The 14698-nt window shown below is 38.1% G+C and overlaps 1 protein-coding gene across 7 annotated transcripts in view; it reads right to left on the bottom strand.

Moving 5' to 3' along the window:
- Positions 1-14698, bottom strand: part of LOC136853354 (uncharacterized) — an 832536-nt gene that overhangs the window by 681985 nt on the left and 135853 nt on the right. The gene's annotated exons all lie outside the window — the stretch shown is intronic.

Here is a 14698-nt window from a genome sequence, read left to right as displayed (position 1 = left end):
GAGAAAATTTATAAGAAAGGCCGAAAAGGTAATGTATAAAATGAACTCAGTAGGATTCAAAATAATAATAATAATAATAATAATAATAATAATAATAATAATAATAAATAACGTGCGTCTTCCTTAATGTAGACAATCGATTGAGTGGGTGAAAATTCACAGATTTGCATAGTCAAATCAAATGGACATATACATAAATACATGTATAGGTAGGTATACATACACACACCCACACACGCTCATATATATGTACACATATCCAAATAATTCTCTTGTCTGACAGAAATGCATACACATACACATATATATATAATAAATATATATATATATATATATATATATATATATATATATATATATATATATATATATATATATATATATATATATATATATATATGTATGTACATATATGTGTGTGTTTCTGTCAGACAAAAGAATAGCCATAAAAGGGCAAATTGGAAACCACAAGAAAGAGGATTTCCTTTTGTTCACATGGCAAACATCTAGATATATCATAACGGTGACTAGGTCGAGTGGGCTTCGCCGGACAAAAGACCAGTTAACAGCCAAAAGAAACACACGTCAGACTCGAATACGCATGCGCGCGCACACACCTGCGCGCACACACACACACATATATATATATATATATTATACTGTATATATATATATATATATAAAAATAATGCATAAATCAAAATAATTTATACTTGTATTAACATACTTATTCTAATGAATTAAAGAATAATGCAAAATCAAAATAATTTAGACTTTATTAAAGTTTGATCTATCTACTGTCTTGATTGAATTTCAAAATTAAAAGTAGTGTTCCTGAAATATCTCTTTTTGTGGATAAACAAAAGTTTGATACCTATCTAACTACATTCTTATCTACGTTTATATATATATTTATATTATACATATATATATATATATATATATATATATATATATATATATATATATATATATATATATATTTATATCTTTATATATATATATATGTATAATATAAATATATATATAAAATATATAAATTTGAAATTATATATTTATATATATATATATAAAATGTATAAATTTGAAATTGATATCTTTGCTTATATATATATATATATATATATATATATATATATATGTGTGTGTGTGTGTGTGTGTGTGTATGTGTATGTACGTATATATCAAGCGAACAATGACGTCACCGGTCATCGGCCCCTTCCCACACACACACACACACGCTGAGGTAAGACTACAGTCAGTGAGTTGGCGCGGTATCAGTGACTCTACACAAATATCCAACACTTCTTTCGATGCCTACTCGTAACAGGCGCCTGCAAGAGAGGTCCAGACGAAGAGAAATCTTTAGAAAAGAGTTAGTATGATTTACTGACAGGGTTCAGACGGAGGGAAACCATTATAAAGATGTAATATGACTTGTTGTTGACTTCGATGATGCGATGCATTCCTTGATGAAGAACAACTGTTCGGAGTGGTTTATTACCTTCGCTGTAGGATTACTTATTTATGCTAAACAAATATATTTTTCAAACAAAGTTCATCACAAATCCATGGTAACTGCAACATTTACATACACCATTAACAATAACATCAAAAATCAAACGAATGAGAATGAAGACTATCGTTGAAAAGTTCGTCCAAGCCGAAGCCATTACCGACGCATCGTAACGAAGTCGGAGACCCCAGTGACCCACATGCAAGTCAGACAAGTCAAAAACCGTTTCCAGCACATTCTTCTCCGCGATCGTGGCCCCACCCACCCACCCAACCCCTCTGCCCTCCCCATTCTATAAACCTCTACCAACCACCAGAATATTTAAGCCCATTGGCCCTGCCAATTCCTATGTGGCTAATTTTATATTAGATCGTGTTTATTTTACCTATGTTCCCGTATTCAACCGTCTTATTTATTTCGTTCTCTCGTTGTCTATTTCGCCACAGTAAATACATAAGCATGGTTAATTACATAGTAGTGCAAATATTAAAGAGCATCATTTGGAGAATCATACAAAAATTAATATAAAAATAGCGCCCCTCCCAAAAAAAAAAATAGAAATATCAGATAAACCAAGAAATGAAAGAAGTAACCTAATCGACTATCATTTTCGGGTGCAAGGTAATTTGATGCTAGTGCAGTTTAATCTTTTTTCAAGTTTACATTATTTTGAAATATCTTAATAAATACAGGTAGTACTCAGGATAGGGCCTAACTTTCAGAAGTAAAATTGACAAAGGCTTCCATAAAGAGCAGGGTGAAGACAGCTAAAGAAAATAAACATTTTGCTTAAAATGCCTAAGTATTTAGGAGTTGACAAGAAGAACTTTTGCAGGCTGGATCAAAACTACGCTGTGATACACAAAAAAACATTCTGCCGGCTTTGCCTGTCCGTCCGCATTTTTTTCTGTCCTCCTCAGATCTGAAAAAGCTACTGAGGCTAGAGGGCTGCAAATTGGTATGCTGATCATCCAACCTCCAATCATCAAACATACCAAATTGCAGCCCTCTAGCCTCGGTAGTTTTTTTTTTTAATTTTATTTAAGGTTAAAGTTAGCCATAATCGCTCGTCTGGCAGCGATATCGGACAGGCCACCACCGGGTCGTGGTTAAAGTTTCGTGGGCCGCGGCTCACACTGCATTATACCGAGACCACCGAAAGATAGATCTGTTTTCGGTGGCCTTGATTATACCCCAAAGCGGCTGTACAGAAAACTCGACTGCGTCGAAGAAACGGCGCACTTTTCACTTGTTTTATTTTTTTCTTATTCTTCGATATATTAAGGTCCTTCACGGTCGCAGTAGGAGAACATGACACTGGCCGGTTCATTTCTGCTTCTCTGAATCGATTCTGCCTGAAAAGTAGCCTGAGGCAACGGGGGATGATTGTGTAGGAAGAGCTAGAGACTGGATACTGACTCAGGTCCTTCTTTGGCAGAAGACGTGGGGGAAAAAAACCACTGAAAAAGAGAGAGAGAAAAAAAACACAAGACAGCCGAGACTGAGACCTTGTCCTCTACAGTGTAACACAAACGCGCGCACGTACGCACAGACATACACACACATACATCCGGGAAAGGGACAAGGACAGGGACCTTGGGGGTACAAATGGGAGATCCGTAAGAGCCACCGCAGGTGAAAACTTTCTATTTTCATTCAGACAAGGAGATTCCATTCTCTCTCTCTCTCTCTCTCTCTCTCTCTCTCTCTCTCTCTCTCTCTCTCTCTGACACATTCAGGCATTGTCTTAACCTTACAAGGTTTTCTTTCTCTCTCTCTCTCTCTCTCTCTCTCTCTCTCTCTCTCTCTCTCTCTCAAGAGAGATTACCTTACTGTTTTTCTAGCAAATGTTTAAACCTCTCTCTATCGCTCTCTCCCTCTCTCAAAAAAGAGTTTACCTTACTGTTTTTCTCGCATATGTTTAAATCTCTCTCTCTCTCTCTCTCTCTCTCTCTCTCTCTCTCTCTCTCTCTCTCTCTCTCTCTCAGGAATGTGTGCGAGATCAGAACAGAATTATTAACTACATACAAGGATAGCACTCTAAGGAAGACACGACACATAATAGAAACTGACACCAACTGGGTCTCGCCGATTATTCATAATAAACGCTGAAGAAAGTAAGCTATTATTATTATTATTATTATTATTATTATTATTATTATTATTATTACTGCTTCTGGTAGCGGTGGTGTTTTCACAAATAAACGACCCGGATAGAGAAACGCATGCAGACATGCTGATACAAACACGTCAAAAATGCGCCGAAGTTTCTTCGGCGCAATCGAATTTTCTGTACGGCCGCTACAGCGTATAACCAAGTCCACCGAAAATGGTCTCGATATAATGCTGTATGATCCGCGACCCGTGAAACTTTAACCACGGATCGGTGGTGGGTTATCCTATATCGTTGCCAGATGCACGATAATGGCTAACTTTAACCTTAAATAAAATAAAAGCTACTGAGGCTAGAGGGCTGCAATTTGGTACGTTTGATGACTGGAGGTGGATGATCAACATACCAATTTGCAGCCCTCTAGCTTCGGTAGTTTTTAAGATCTGAGGGCGGACAGAAAAGTGCGGACAGAAAAAAGTGCGGACAGAATAAATTGCGGATGGACAGAGAAAGCCGGCACAATAGTTTTCTTTTACAGAAAACTAAAACTATAAAAACAGCCAAGTGACGTCATCAAACGGGAGTGACTTAAAGATGACTGGAATCCCCAATTCCTTTCCAAGTGTGCATTCCTACTTTCTAATATTTCGGTGATAATTATAAAACGATAAAACTGTCATTCCCTTAAAATCGTCCCCAAAGGATGAATAATTAGCCAATTGATTTGTCCCAGCGTATATTATTCTGCAGTTTTTAAATGTCTTTCTCTCAATAGCTTATTTCTAAAATTATTCAGTTTTATCCTTCTGGTGAATTACTGTTTTTCCTCTATAAAACTTACGTCAATTTGTTGATTGAATACAGAGAGAGAGAGAGAGAGAGAGAGAGAGAGAGAGAGAGAGAGAGAGAGAGAGAGAGAGAGAGAGAGAGTCTAGTTTTTAAAATTCTTTCTTTCAATCGCTTATTTCCAAAATTATTAAAATTAAATTTTACACATCCGGTGAATTACTGTTTCACCTCTGTAAAACTTACGTCAATTTGGAGAGAGAGAGAGAGAGAGAGAGAGAGAGAGAGAGAGAGAGAGAGAGAGAGAGAGAGAGAAATGAATATCCTTTCATTGTACTGTACATAAAGAGTGAAAGAATGTCCTAACTTCCTTCCTATAAATAAAAGTTAAAAAAATATTAAACAGAAACTTGCGAAAGGACTCTTACCTACGTATTCGTTGTTAGCTGAGGAAATTCATATACCATCTATTCTAATTTCCTTTTCAACATATCCATGACTATAGTCTATGTTCTCTTTCTCTCTCATTTGCTTAAAATCATTTCCTTTACAACAATTCTATAACCATACGCCTCCTTTTCTCTCTCTCTCTCTCTCTCTCTCTCTCTCTCTCTCTCTCTCTCTCACCTAATTTGTGTATATTTACGTTTGCTGTTTTCATGTGAAGGACATATGTACATTAGCAGCAAAAGAAAAATCAAGAGTTACACTCTCTCTCTCTCTCTCTCTCTCTCTCTCTCTCTCTCTCTCTCTCTCTCTCTCTCATGTGTATGTCTGAGTCTTTTCACGTTTCAATTTATTTATGTATGAAGATTCTCTCTCTCTCTCTCTCTCTCTCTCTCTCTCTCTCTCTCTCTCTCTCTCTCTCTCTCTCGTGCCCCGGCACCAAATGCAAGGAGCGAGTTCGACTGCTAGACCAAAAGACTCCGTTAGCCTGCGGTAAATAAATTCCGATGACTCGTCCGAAGGTGGAGCAGCCAGCCACTCAGCCAGTCAGCCAGTCAGTCAGCCATCCAGCTAGCCAGGAAGTCCCCCGCCAGCCCCCTCCAATTCCCCGGTCGTCTCCTCTTACGGGAGTCCCTAACACTCCTCAGGTCATGATAGTGTACCTTCTATTCCTTCTTTAAAGATACCACTACAGAATGAATCTCTCTCTCTCTCTCTCTCTCTCTCTCTCTCTCTCTCTCTCTCTCTCTCTCTCTCTCTCTCTCTCTCTCCTTCACATAATTTCTTTTCAACAAATATACTATAATATCTCTCTCTCTCTCTCTCTCTCTCTCTCTCTCTCACATCTCTCCTTCATAATTTCTTTGCAACAAATATATTATCACACACTCTCTCTCTCTCTCTCTCTCTCTCTCTCTCTCTCTCTCTCTCTCTCTCTCTCTCTCTCTTCCTTCACATAATTTCTTTTGCAACAAACATATTATCATATCTCTCTCTCTCTCTCTCTCTCTCTCTCTCTCTCTCTCTCTCTCTCTCTCTCCTTCAGAAAATTTCTTTTCAACAAATATACTATAAAATATCTCTCTCTCTCTCTCTCTCTCCGTCACATAATTTCTTTTCAACAAATATATTATCATCTCTCTCTCTCTCTCTCTCTCTCTCTCTCTCTCTCTCTCTCTCTCTCTCTCTCTCTCTCTCTCTCTCCTAATTTGTATATTTATGTGTTTGTTGTTTTCATGTGAAGGACATATGCAGATTGGCAGCAAACGAAAAACCAAGAATTACAACTTCTGTGTGTGTCTCTCTCTCTCTCTCTCTCTCTCTCTCTCTCTCTCTCTCTCTCTCTCTCTCTCTCTCTACTCGTGCATATTTACGCACGTGTATATTGTTTTGTTGTGGAGAACATAAGTAGATTCGCAGCAGACAAAAAATTAAGGTCTAAGACGCGGAGAAAGTTTAATAAAATAAAAATAAACTGGCTTGTATAAAATTGTTTGCTTCACCTACATATTAGCTAATGTGTGTTACTGCCAACGGCTGTATTGCGTTCATTCTGCGCCTGCTCCTAAGAATAGCAAAGTTCAGCTACGTTGGTTTTAGTCCGGACTTGAATGACGTGGACGACAGTAAACAAGTAGAAAACGCGCCGAAGTTTCTTCGGCGCAATCGAGTTTGCTGCATATCGTATAATCAAGGCCACCGAAAATAGATCTATCTTTCGGTGGTCTCGGTATAATGCTGTATGAGCGGCGGCCCATGAAACTTTAACCACGGCCCGGTGGTGGCCTATACTATATCGTTGCCAGACGCACGATTATGGCTAACTTTAACCTTAAATGAAATGAAAACTACTGAGGCTAGAGGGCTGCAGTTTGGTATGTTTGATGGTTGGAAGATGGATCATCAACTGCCAATTTGCAGCCCTCTAGCCTCGGTAGTTTTTAAGATCTGAGGGCGGACAGAAAAAGTGCGGACGGACAGGCAAAGCCGGCACAACAGTTTTCTTTTCAGAAAAAAAAATGTCAAACACTGACACGCAAGCCCTTGATCATCCGCAGAGGCAGGGCATGGGGCTAGCAACCTCATCTTGATATGAAAATATTAATAATAATTTACATAGCATTACAAAAATAATTAAACACACTATAAAAATTACTATTTTTCCCAAACAATGGCAAAATAAAAACATCACTGCATTTTATCATCATCATAAATGTTTAATAAGTTAACATAGAACCTGTAAATTAAAACTCAGGTTTTCCAAGTCATCAAAATGTGGCAACACAAATTCTGAGATTACTTAGGAGTCTCAAGTTAAACTTGGCATGCATGTTATTGTGCCCAGGGTATAATACCTTACATGGTACTCTTAAAATCCCCAGGAAGATTGAATTCAAAACAGACAAGGTTATAACAAGTAACGTGTATACAAAGGAGACAAGGTCAGTAAATTATGCAATTTAATATTAATTATGGGGTCGAATACAAATTGAGTATAATATATTGAAGAATATGACCTGGAGAACAAAACATTCATTTACACCAAGGTAACCTCTCTCTCTCTCTCTCTCTCTCTCTCTCTCTCTCTCTCTCTCTCTCTCTCTCTCTCATGCGTATGTTTGTTCTTTCGTCTTTGTCACTCTTCAAGCTATTTATGTATGAAAGATTCTCTCTCTCTCTCTCTCTCTCTCTCTCATGTGTATGTCTGTTCTTTCGTCTCTGTCACTCCTCAGTTTATTTATGTATTAAGATTCTCTCTCTCTCTCTCTCTCTCTCTCTCTCTCTCTCTCTCTCTCTCTCTCTCTCTCTCTCCGAGACTCGCTTGCATTCAGTGTGGAGCAACGGCACGCCACAATTCTTCGTATAAAAATCCCTCATGGCGATAACGTCACGGTTGGCCGAGATACAGATCGAACACAATGCTGCAACTGACCGAAGACGATGTCCGTACCGTTAAGCAAATCAATCTGCGATGAACAGTAAATCTTGCGTCTTACAGCTGCGAAAGATAGCTTCCATTGGGATTGGACGCCACATGTTGCTATCTAGCAATATCTGCAACAGCAACTACTTCTATAACGAGAACAATTTGATTTCATGTTGGAATGAATAAATGTTGGAATTTAACTTTACAGAAGACTGTTTCCCCGGCCGGCTGATGAAAGTTAGAGGAATTTATTTCTGGTGATAGAAATTCGTTTCTCGCTATAATGTGTTTTCCACAATAAGCTGTAGGTCCCGTTGCTAGGTAACCAATCGGTTCTTAGCCACGTTAAGTCTAATCCTTTTGCCCAGAAGAGCTGTTAATCAGCTCAGTGGTCTTAAAACAGTATACTTTTTTTACAGAAGACTGTCAGATTACAGTAAATTTCATTCATATACATACATACAGTATATGCATCAAACATATATATATATATATATATATATATATATATATATATATATATATATATATATATATATATATATATATATATATATATTTATATATATATACATATATATACACACATCTAAAAACCGGAAGACGTTCAAGCAGAGAAGAAAGACGCGTGTACAAAGAGCTAGAAAAATATTCGGCGCAAAGCGGCCGTGCGGCATCAAAGCCCCCCTCTCTCTCTCTCTCTCTCTCTCTCTCTCTCTCTCTCTCTCTCTCTCTCTCTCTCTCTCTTCTGACAAAGACAACAAAATCGGGTGAAGGCACTGCTATGTAAATGCTTGCAAATGCATCACGCTCCGATTGCAAGAATACGTTTGACTTCGTGAACAGGAGCCGGTGTGATGCAATTGGATCAGATGGCTGAACACGACAGAGCGACAGAAGGGAGGGAGGGGGGGGGGAGGGGGAGGGAAGGGGGAGAGAGGAAGGGAGGGGTGGAGGGGCGAGAGAATGACTTTTAGAGAAATAAGTTGAATACTTTTATTACATGAAAAATTGAGGAATCACATAAAAGCAGACATAAAAGTACGTTTGAGAGAGAGAGAGAGAGAGAGAGAGAGAGAGAGAGAGAGAGAGAGAGAGAGAGAGGAGAGAGAGAGAGAATGATTATAGAAAAACTCACCTGGCTCTACGAAAATTTACAAGGAAATCAAGTAGAGAAATTAGACAAAAATTGGAAGACAAAAGATACTAGCGAGCAATTGAAAGACAAAATTAATGATTTTTTCGGTAATACAAAAATACTGAACAGATGTTAACTTATAGAATTTATTACATCCCATGGCATACACATTTATTTTTAGAAATAATGTAATTTTGCATATTTTAACTACACATATACGTCATGAAAAATCTAGGGAAATTTGTGGGATCGCATGAGAATTTTACGCACACCTGCAGTCATGAAAAAAAACACTTTCTCCCCACCCCCCAAGAGTGGGTGGCGCTAGATAGGGTTAGCCTTTCGATATCAGTAGTTATTTCTGACGACTCTGCCAGGTTGGTGTCCTTTCTAACCCTTGGTTGGTAACAACACAGTTGTCTGTCTAATAATTACCACGTTACACAAATTACTGCTTGCGTCAACTGAGGCTCGCTGGGTTTTACAAATATACAAACGCATGCATATATAATATTTATCTATACTATATATATATATATATATATATATATATATATATATATACATATATATATAATTATATACACATACATATACATATTATATATATAATTTATATACATATATCCTCTTAATGTATACAGATATCTATTTACGAGAGCGCGTGTACACATACATAATGCATTTAATGTACGGGTGAACATATAGGCACACAAATACAATCACACGAATCCACGTACATATCAATACAAATATTAGCTACGTGCGCTAAACAGTATAAGCGTAAATATTTATGTCATGCTTCTCTAGCGCATCCATGGATGCATTGTTACAAGGCATTGAAGTCTCCACACTTCTGGCCACCCAATTAAGTCGTATGTGACACCCTCGTAGACTTTAGCAAAAACTTTCAGATATACAAGTTCTGCAACAGCATTAAACACACACACACACACACACACACACACACACAGAGAGAGAGAGAGAGAGAGAGAGTAATTAAAAACTCAGACCAGACAGGAGAGAGAGAGAGAGAGAGAGAGAGAGAGAGAGAGAGAGAGAGATTCATTAATTAAAAACTTAGACCAGACAGGTAGAGAGAGAGAGAGAGAGAGAGAGAGAGAGAGAGAGAGAGAGAGAGAGAGAGAGAGAGAGTCATTAATTAAAAGCTCAGGCCAGACAAGAGAGAGAGAGAGAGAGAGAGAGAGAGAGGGAGAGAGAGAGAGAGAGAGAGAGAGAGAGATACTTAATCAGGCACCGTATAAAGCCTTTATCGTGTAGTCGAACTTCCTGCATGTCACCCATTTTTCAGGTCAGAAAAGACATTCTCCTCCGAGAGCAGTCGAGCCTCGGGCAAGATTTACTGGATATTTAGAAAGCCGTACGGGGAACGCGGGATGTGACGGAAAGTCCGTATTACCTCATACGACAGAGCTCTTACAAGCTTCCTTTGGTGATATCCAGTTCACCTTAGATACGCGTCAATGACGTCTGCTCAAGGCAGCTTTCTCTTCGTCAGACACTTTGCTATTTACTCTGCAAAGATGTTTAGCTAATGTTGGCAATTACCTGTCCTCGAAATCACATATACATGTATATATACGTATCCTAAATATCAGCACTTTCTCCTCTATTGAAACCAACAAAGCAGCGTTGCCAATTATCAGTTAAATCAAAGGTGAGAGAGAGAGAGAGAGAGAGAGAGAGAGAGAGAGAGAGAGAGAGAGAGAGAGAGAGAGAGAGGAAGTACAAATGTATCCACGTACTTATTTCATACATGACAACTTCCACCGCCCCTGCAAATGCCAGTCGACGTATAATCCAGCCAGGTCCGGTTTTACCCCTCCATTATCGTGCCGACCCTCGCTTACATTACCGCCAATTTTTACTTTAAATGGTCACACTAATAATAAATATACTGAATGGGAAATTAATAGCCGTGATCTATTATCCAACGACTTTGGGTTAAAATTCAAATGAAAAGGTCAATAAATTTGTAGATATGACACTTTGCACTATTTGTTAACAACAGAGTCTTATATAACTGGGTATCACAAAACTCATACTTACAGTGCACAATACAATATTTACATTTTATAATATTAAAAATTTCCAGCAGCTGTTTAAGGTTAAAGAAATACGCCAACTGATTAATTTATAAATATGAATCAATACTTAGCATAAGTCTACAAATCTACCACCTACCATGAATGGAATATAGAGTTTAGGACAAAGGCCAAGCACTAGGACCTAAGAGGTCATTCAGCGCTGAAACGGAAATTGAGTGTAAAAAGGTTTTGAAAGGTGTAACAGGAGGCAAACCTCGCGGTTGCACTATGAATCAATTGTTAGGAGAGGGTGGAAAGTAAGATGGAAAAAAGAGAATATGAAAGGAGGTACAGTAAAAGAAACGAAAGGGGTTGCAGCTAGGGGCCGAAAGGACGCTATATATGAATCCATACATGTCAAAATAGGCTTCGCAGGCGCTTTATAATTATTCTCAAGACATTTTGAGGTAGCCTCGTCTTCCTAACTTTCCCCATAAGTATGGCGTTGCTTATTTTCTTATTCGTCATAAGGTTCTGTTTGTTTTAAATCGTAATAAAACAATACCATGAACATCAATTTGTGTTTCCTATTAATGTACACTAATGAGCTATATATATCCTATCAGTGTTCATAAGATAATGCATATTAAACAGAGCCTTCACTGATTTAAAATGTTTGCTGCATCAAAAATGTTTGTAATACTTCTTTGAATTGCACTCTGAATTGCTCAAGATTCATAAACTGCTGGATTACTTTTAGAGTACCCAAAAGGAATTATGTTGAATATGGATAATGGATGAACCATTTGGTAAAAATATATCTGGATAATAAATTGAGCATTATGCCTGACAATATGCATTGCCAAGCAAGCCCTGAGCTGACAACGGCAATGAAATTATCTATGAGAAAGGTTTCCTACGGTTTGCTTTCCCTATCTCATATATATATATATATATATATATATATATATATATATATATATATATATATATATATATATATATATATATATATATACATACATACTGGAGCAATTACGATAAGTTCCCAGTATCATCTGATATTTTTTCTTTATGAGGGAGAAAATAGGAAAATTCTAAGGAGAAACTGACCCAAAATTTTATCTTCTGTCTCCCGTTTCTTAATAAATATAATGACTACGTTACCGTGCGTATAAAGATCGGACCAAGCAGATGCACTATAAATATAATCTTTGGAACTGTCCGTCTGATATCACAGTCCTTAAGTATTTCCAGTTTTGATGGTGAGTCATGAGAGCTGCCGAAGGTTTCGGATCGAATAATATAAAAGATATTAAAAATACTACCGCCAATGGATTACAGCTTCCCTTGGCTACAAGGAAAAATTGTTCACCCATTAGAATTTTGCACAAAACGCAGCAACCATTAACATGCGTAAGAGAGAGAGAGAGAGAGAGAGAGAGAGAGAGAGAGAGAGAGAGAGAGAGAGAGAGAGAGAGAGAGAGAGAGAGAGGGATCTTTTATTCTGCATGATCCCACATTTCATGGTTATCTTGACTGAAAACCATTATGGAAAGAAAAGAAATCTACATATATGAATACCCACACGTGTGTGTGTTTGTGTGTGCGGGCGCGCGTGCTCATACTTGCTGTTGTGGAATAGTTTGGAAGATGTTTACCGTGGCCGGATATCTGGTCGGGGTCCGCTTTCATTACCTTGGGACTGATAATTGCTGGTTTGAATTAATCACATCCATCCACCTGCCTATAAAAGCAGAATCAACAAATATTCCAGTGCTTTCGAAAAGCCACTCTGATTATCTTCATAGTTTACTTCTAAATTACATTTAATAGTAGAACAGAAATTCCTCTGAAACAACAGGTTCACAAGGATCACTGCTCACCAGGGACACCTTGTTTCACTTGCCAGTACGTGACTGAGAAAGCATACGATCCTACCTGCCCGACCCTTTGATCAAATACCTCAAAAACATTTCTCACACATTTACTACTTAAACTTTCGACCTCTACTGTATCACTTTCCTGGCCCAGTAGAATAGGGTCTGAAGAAAGTTCAATCTACATGAGGATGTTTTCCACTTTTTTGAAATTGGTTTCTGGTTCATTAGTTCAGCGCAGATTTTTATAAGACCCCAACCTCTTTTCACCACTTAATTATCTCCCAAAAGTCTTCTGAATGTTAAACTATTACTGTAAAGCTATTTAATGTTGTGAAATTACCGTATTTCCCAGTGTCAAAGACGCCATATTTCCATAAAATAATTCTCGGAAATACGCTGCGTGCCTTGAGAGGCTGAGGGTTGCTTTTGTCACAGGTCCACGCTCCATCCCACTGGATGAAGCGTGGACCCCAATTTAACAAACTTGAATCCCCTTCCCAGGATCCACTCTGGATCCTGACCCTTCCTCTAAAGATGCCTTGTATCACGTCTGATTCAAAATGATGTTTTAGTTTTGAAGACGTTTACGCCAGACGAAGACACATTCAGATATACAAACATTCTGTCAGACCGCCTGACAGGTAGACCGCCCGAGAGCTTCAGTAGGAAAAAGCCCGTTTGAGCTATTAGCTTAAGTGACCTAAAAGGAAGACACAAAATAAGGAGAGGAAATACCAAGATAGAGCATAAAACACACACACTCACACACACTCACACAAACTCAGGCATAAAAAAAGTTGTCAAAACAATTGTTCAGGCTATAGAATACACACAAACACACACACACACACACACACACACACACACACACTCCCACACATCCACTAACTAGCACATGGGTTGACGTCCTATGAATGGTCTATTAATGAATACTTATCAGCCATTACTCACGGTATGTAATCACATTCTTTTGAAAACATCCGTTACACAACACACAAAAGAGCACCAGTATTGTTTAAACTAAACTTACAAATGACTGAAACCGAACAACGATTGCGCGTATTACATTATTTCCAGTCAAAGCGCCTTTAAAAATGCATGAATAAGTTCCCTGAACTTAATATTTCGAAATAAGCTTCTTCATCCGGGTAAGCGAGTAAATGAATTTTTTTCCGCGTAAAAGGCAATGACCTTTGCTCTGTCGATTCAGATTCTATAAACAACTGGGAGATGTTCTTTTCCGGATGATTGAAAACCACGGTGAGAACAAATGATTACTGTTCGTCTGAATCATATTAATCACTTCTAATGAAGACTTGTAGATTCCGGGAGCAACGACCTCTAGTCAAACAGAAAAGGAGGGGGAGGAGGAGGAGCATATAACTATGACTAATGCATGAAAGAAAGCTCAAATCAAAATGATAAGACGATACAATAAAGGATGTCATCATTGCCTGAGGCGATAGAGAATTATTAAATAACTAGGCAAAAAAGATTGAAAAGAAAACAAAAACAATGACGGTTGTGATACCAACTGCTAAAAAAAAAGGTAAAAAATGCGCCGAAGTTTCTTCGGCGCAATCGAGTTTTCTGTACATCGTATAATCAAGGCCACTGAAAACAGATCTATCTTTCGGTGGTTTCGGTATAATGCTGTATGAGCAGCGGCCCATGAAACTTTAACCACGGCCCGGTGGTGGCCTGTCCTATATCGCTGCCAGAAGCACGATTGTGGCTAACTTTAACTTTAAATACAATCAAAACTACTGAGGCTACAGGGCTGCAATTTGGTATGTTTGATGACTGGAGGGTGGATGATTAACATGCCAATTTGCAGCCCT

This window comes from Macrobrachium rosenbergii, chromosome 27, assembly GCF_040412425.1.
Source record: "Macrobrachium rosenbergii isolate ZJJX-2024 chromosome 27, ASM4041242v1, whole genome shotgun sequence".
Lineage (NCBI taxonomy): Eukaryota > Metazoa > Arthropoda > Malacostraca > Decapoda > Palaemonidae > Macrobrachium > Macrobrachium rosenbergii.
Note: the sequence above shows the minus strand (reverse complement) of the source record. Positions and strands in the feature narration are given on the sequence as shown.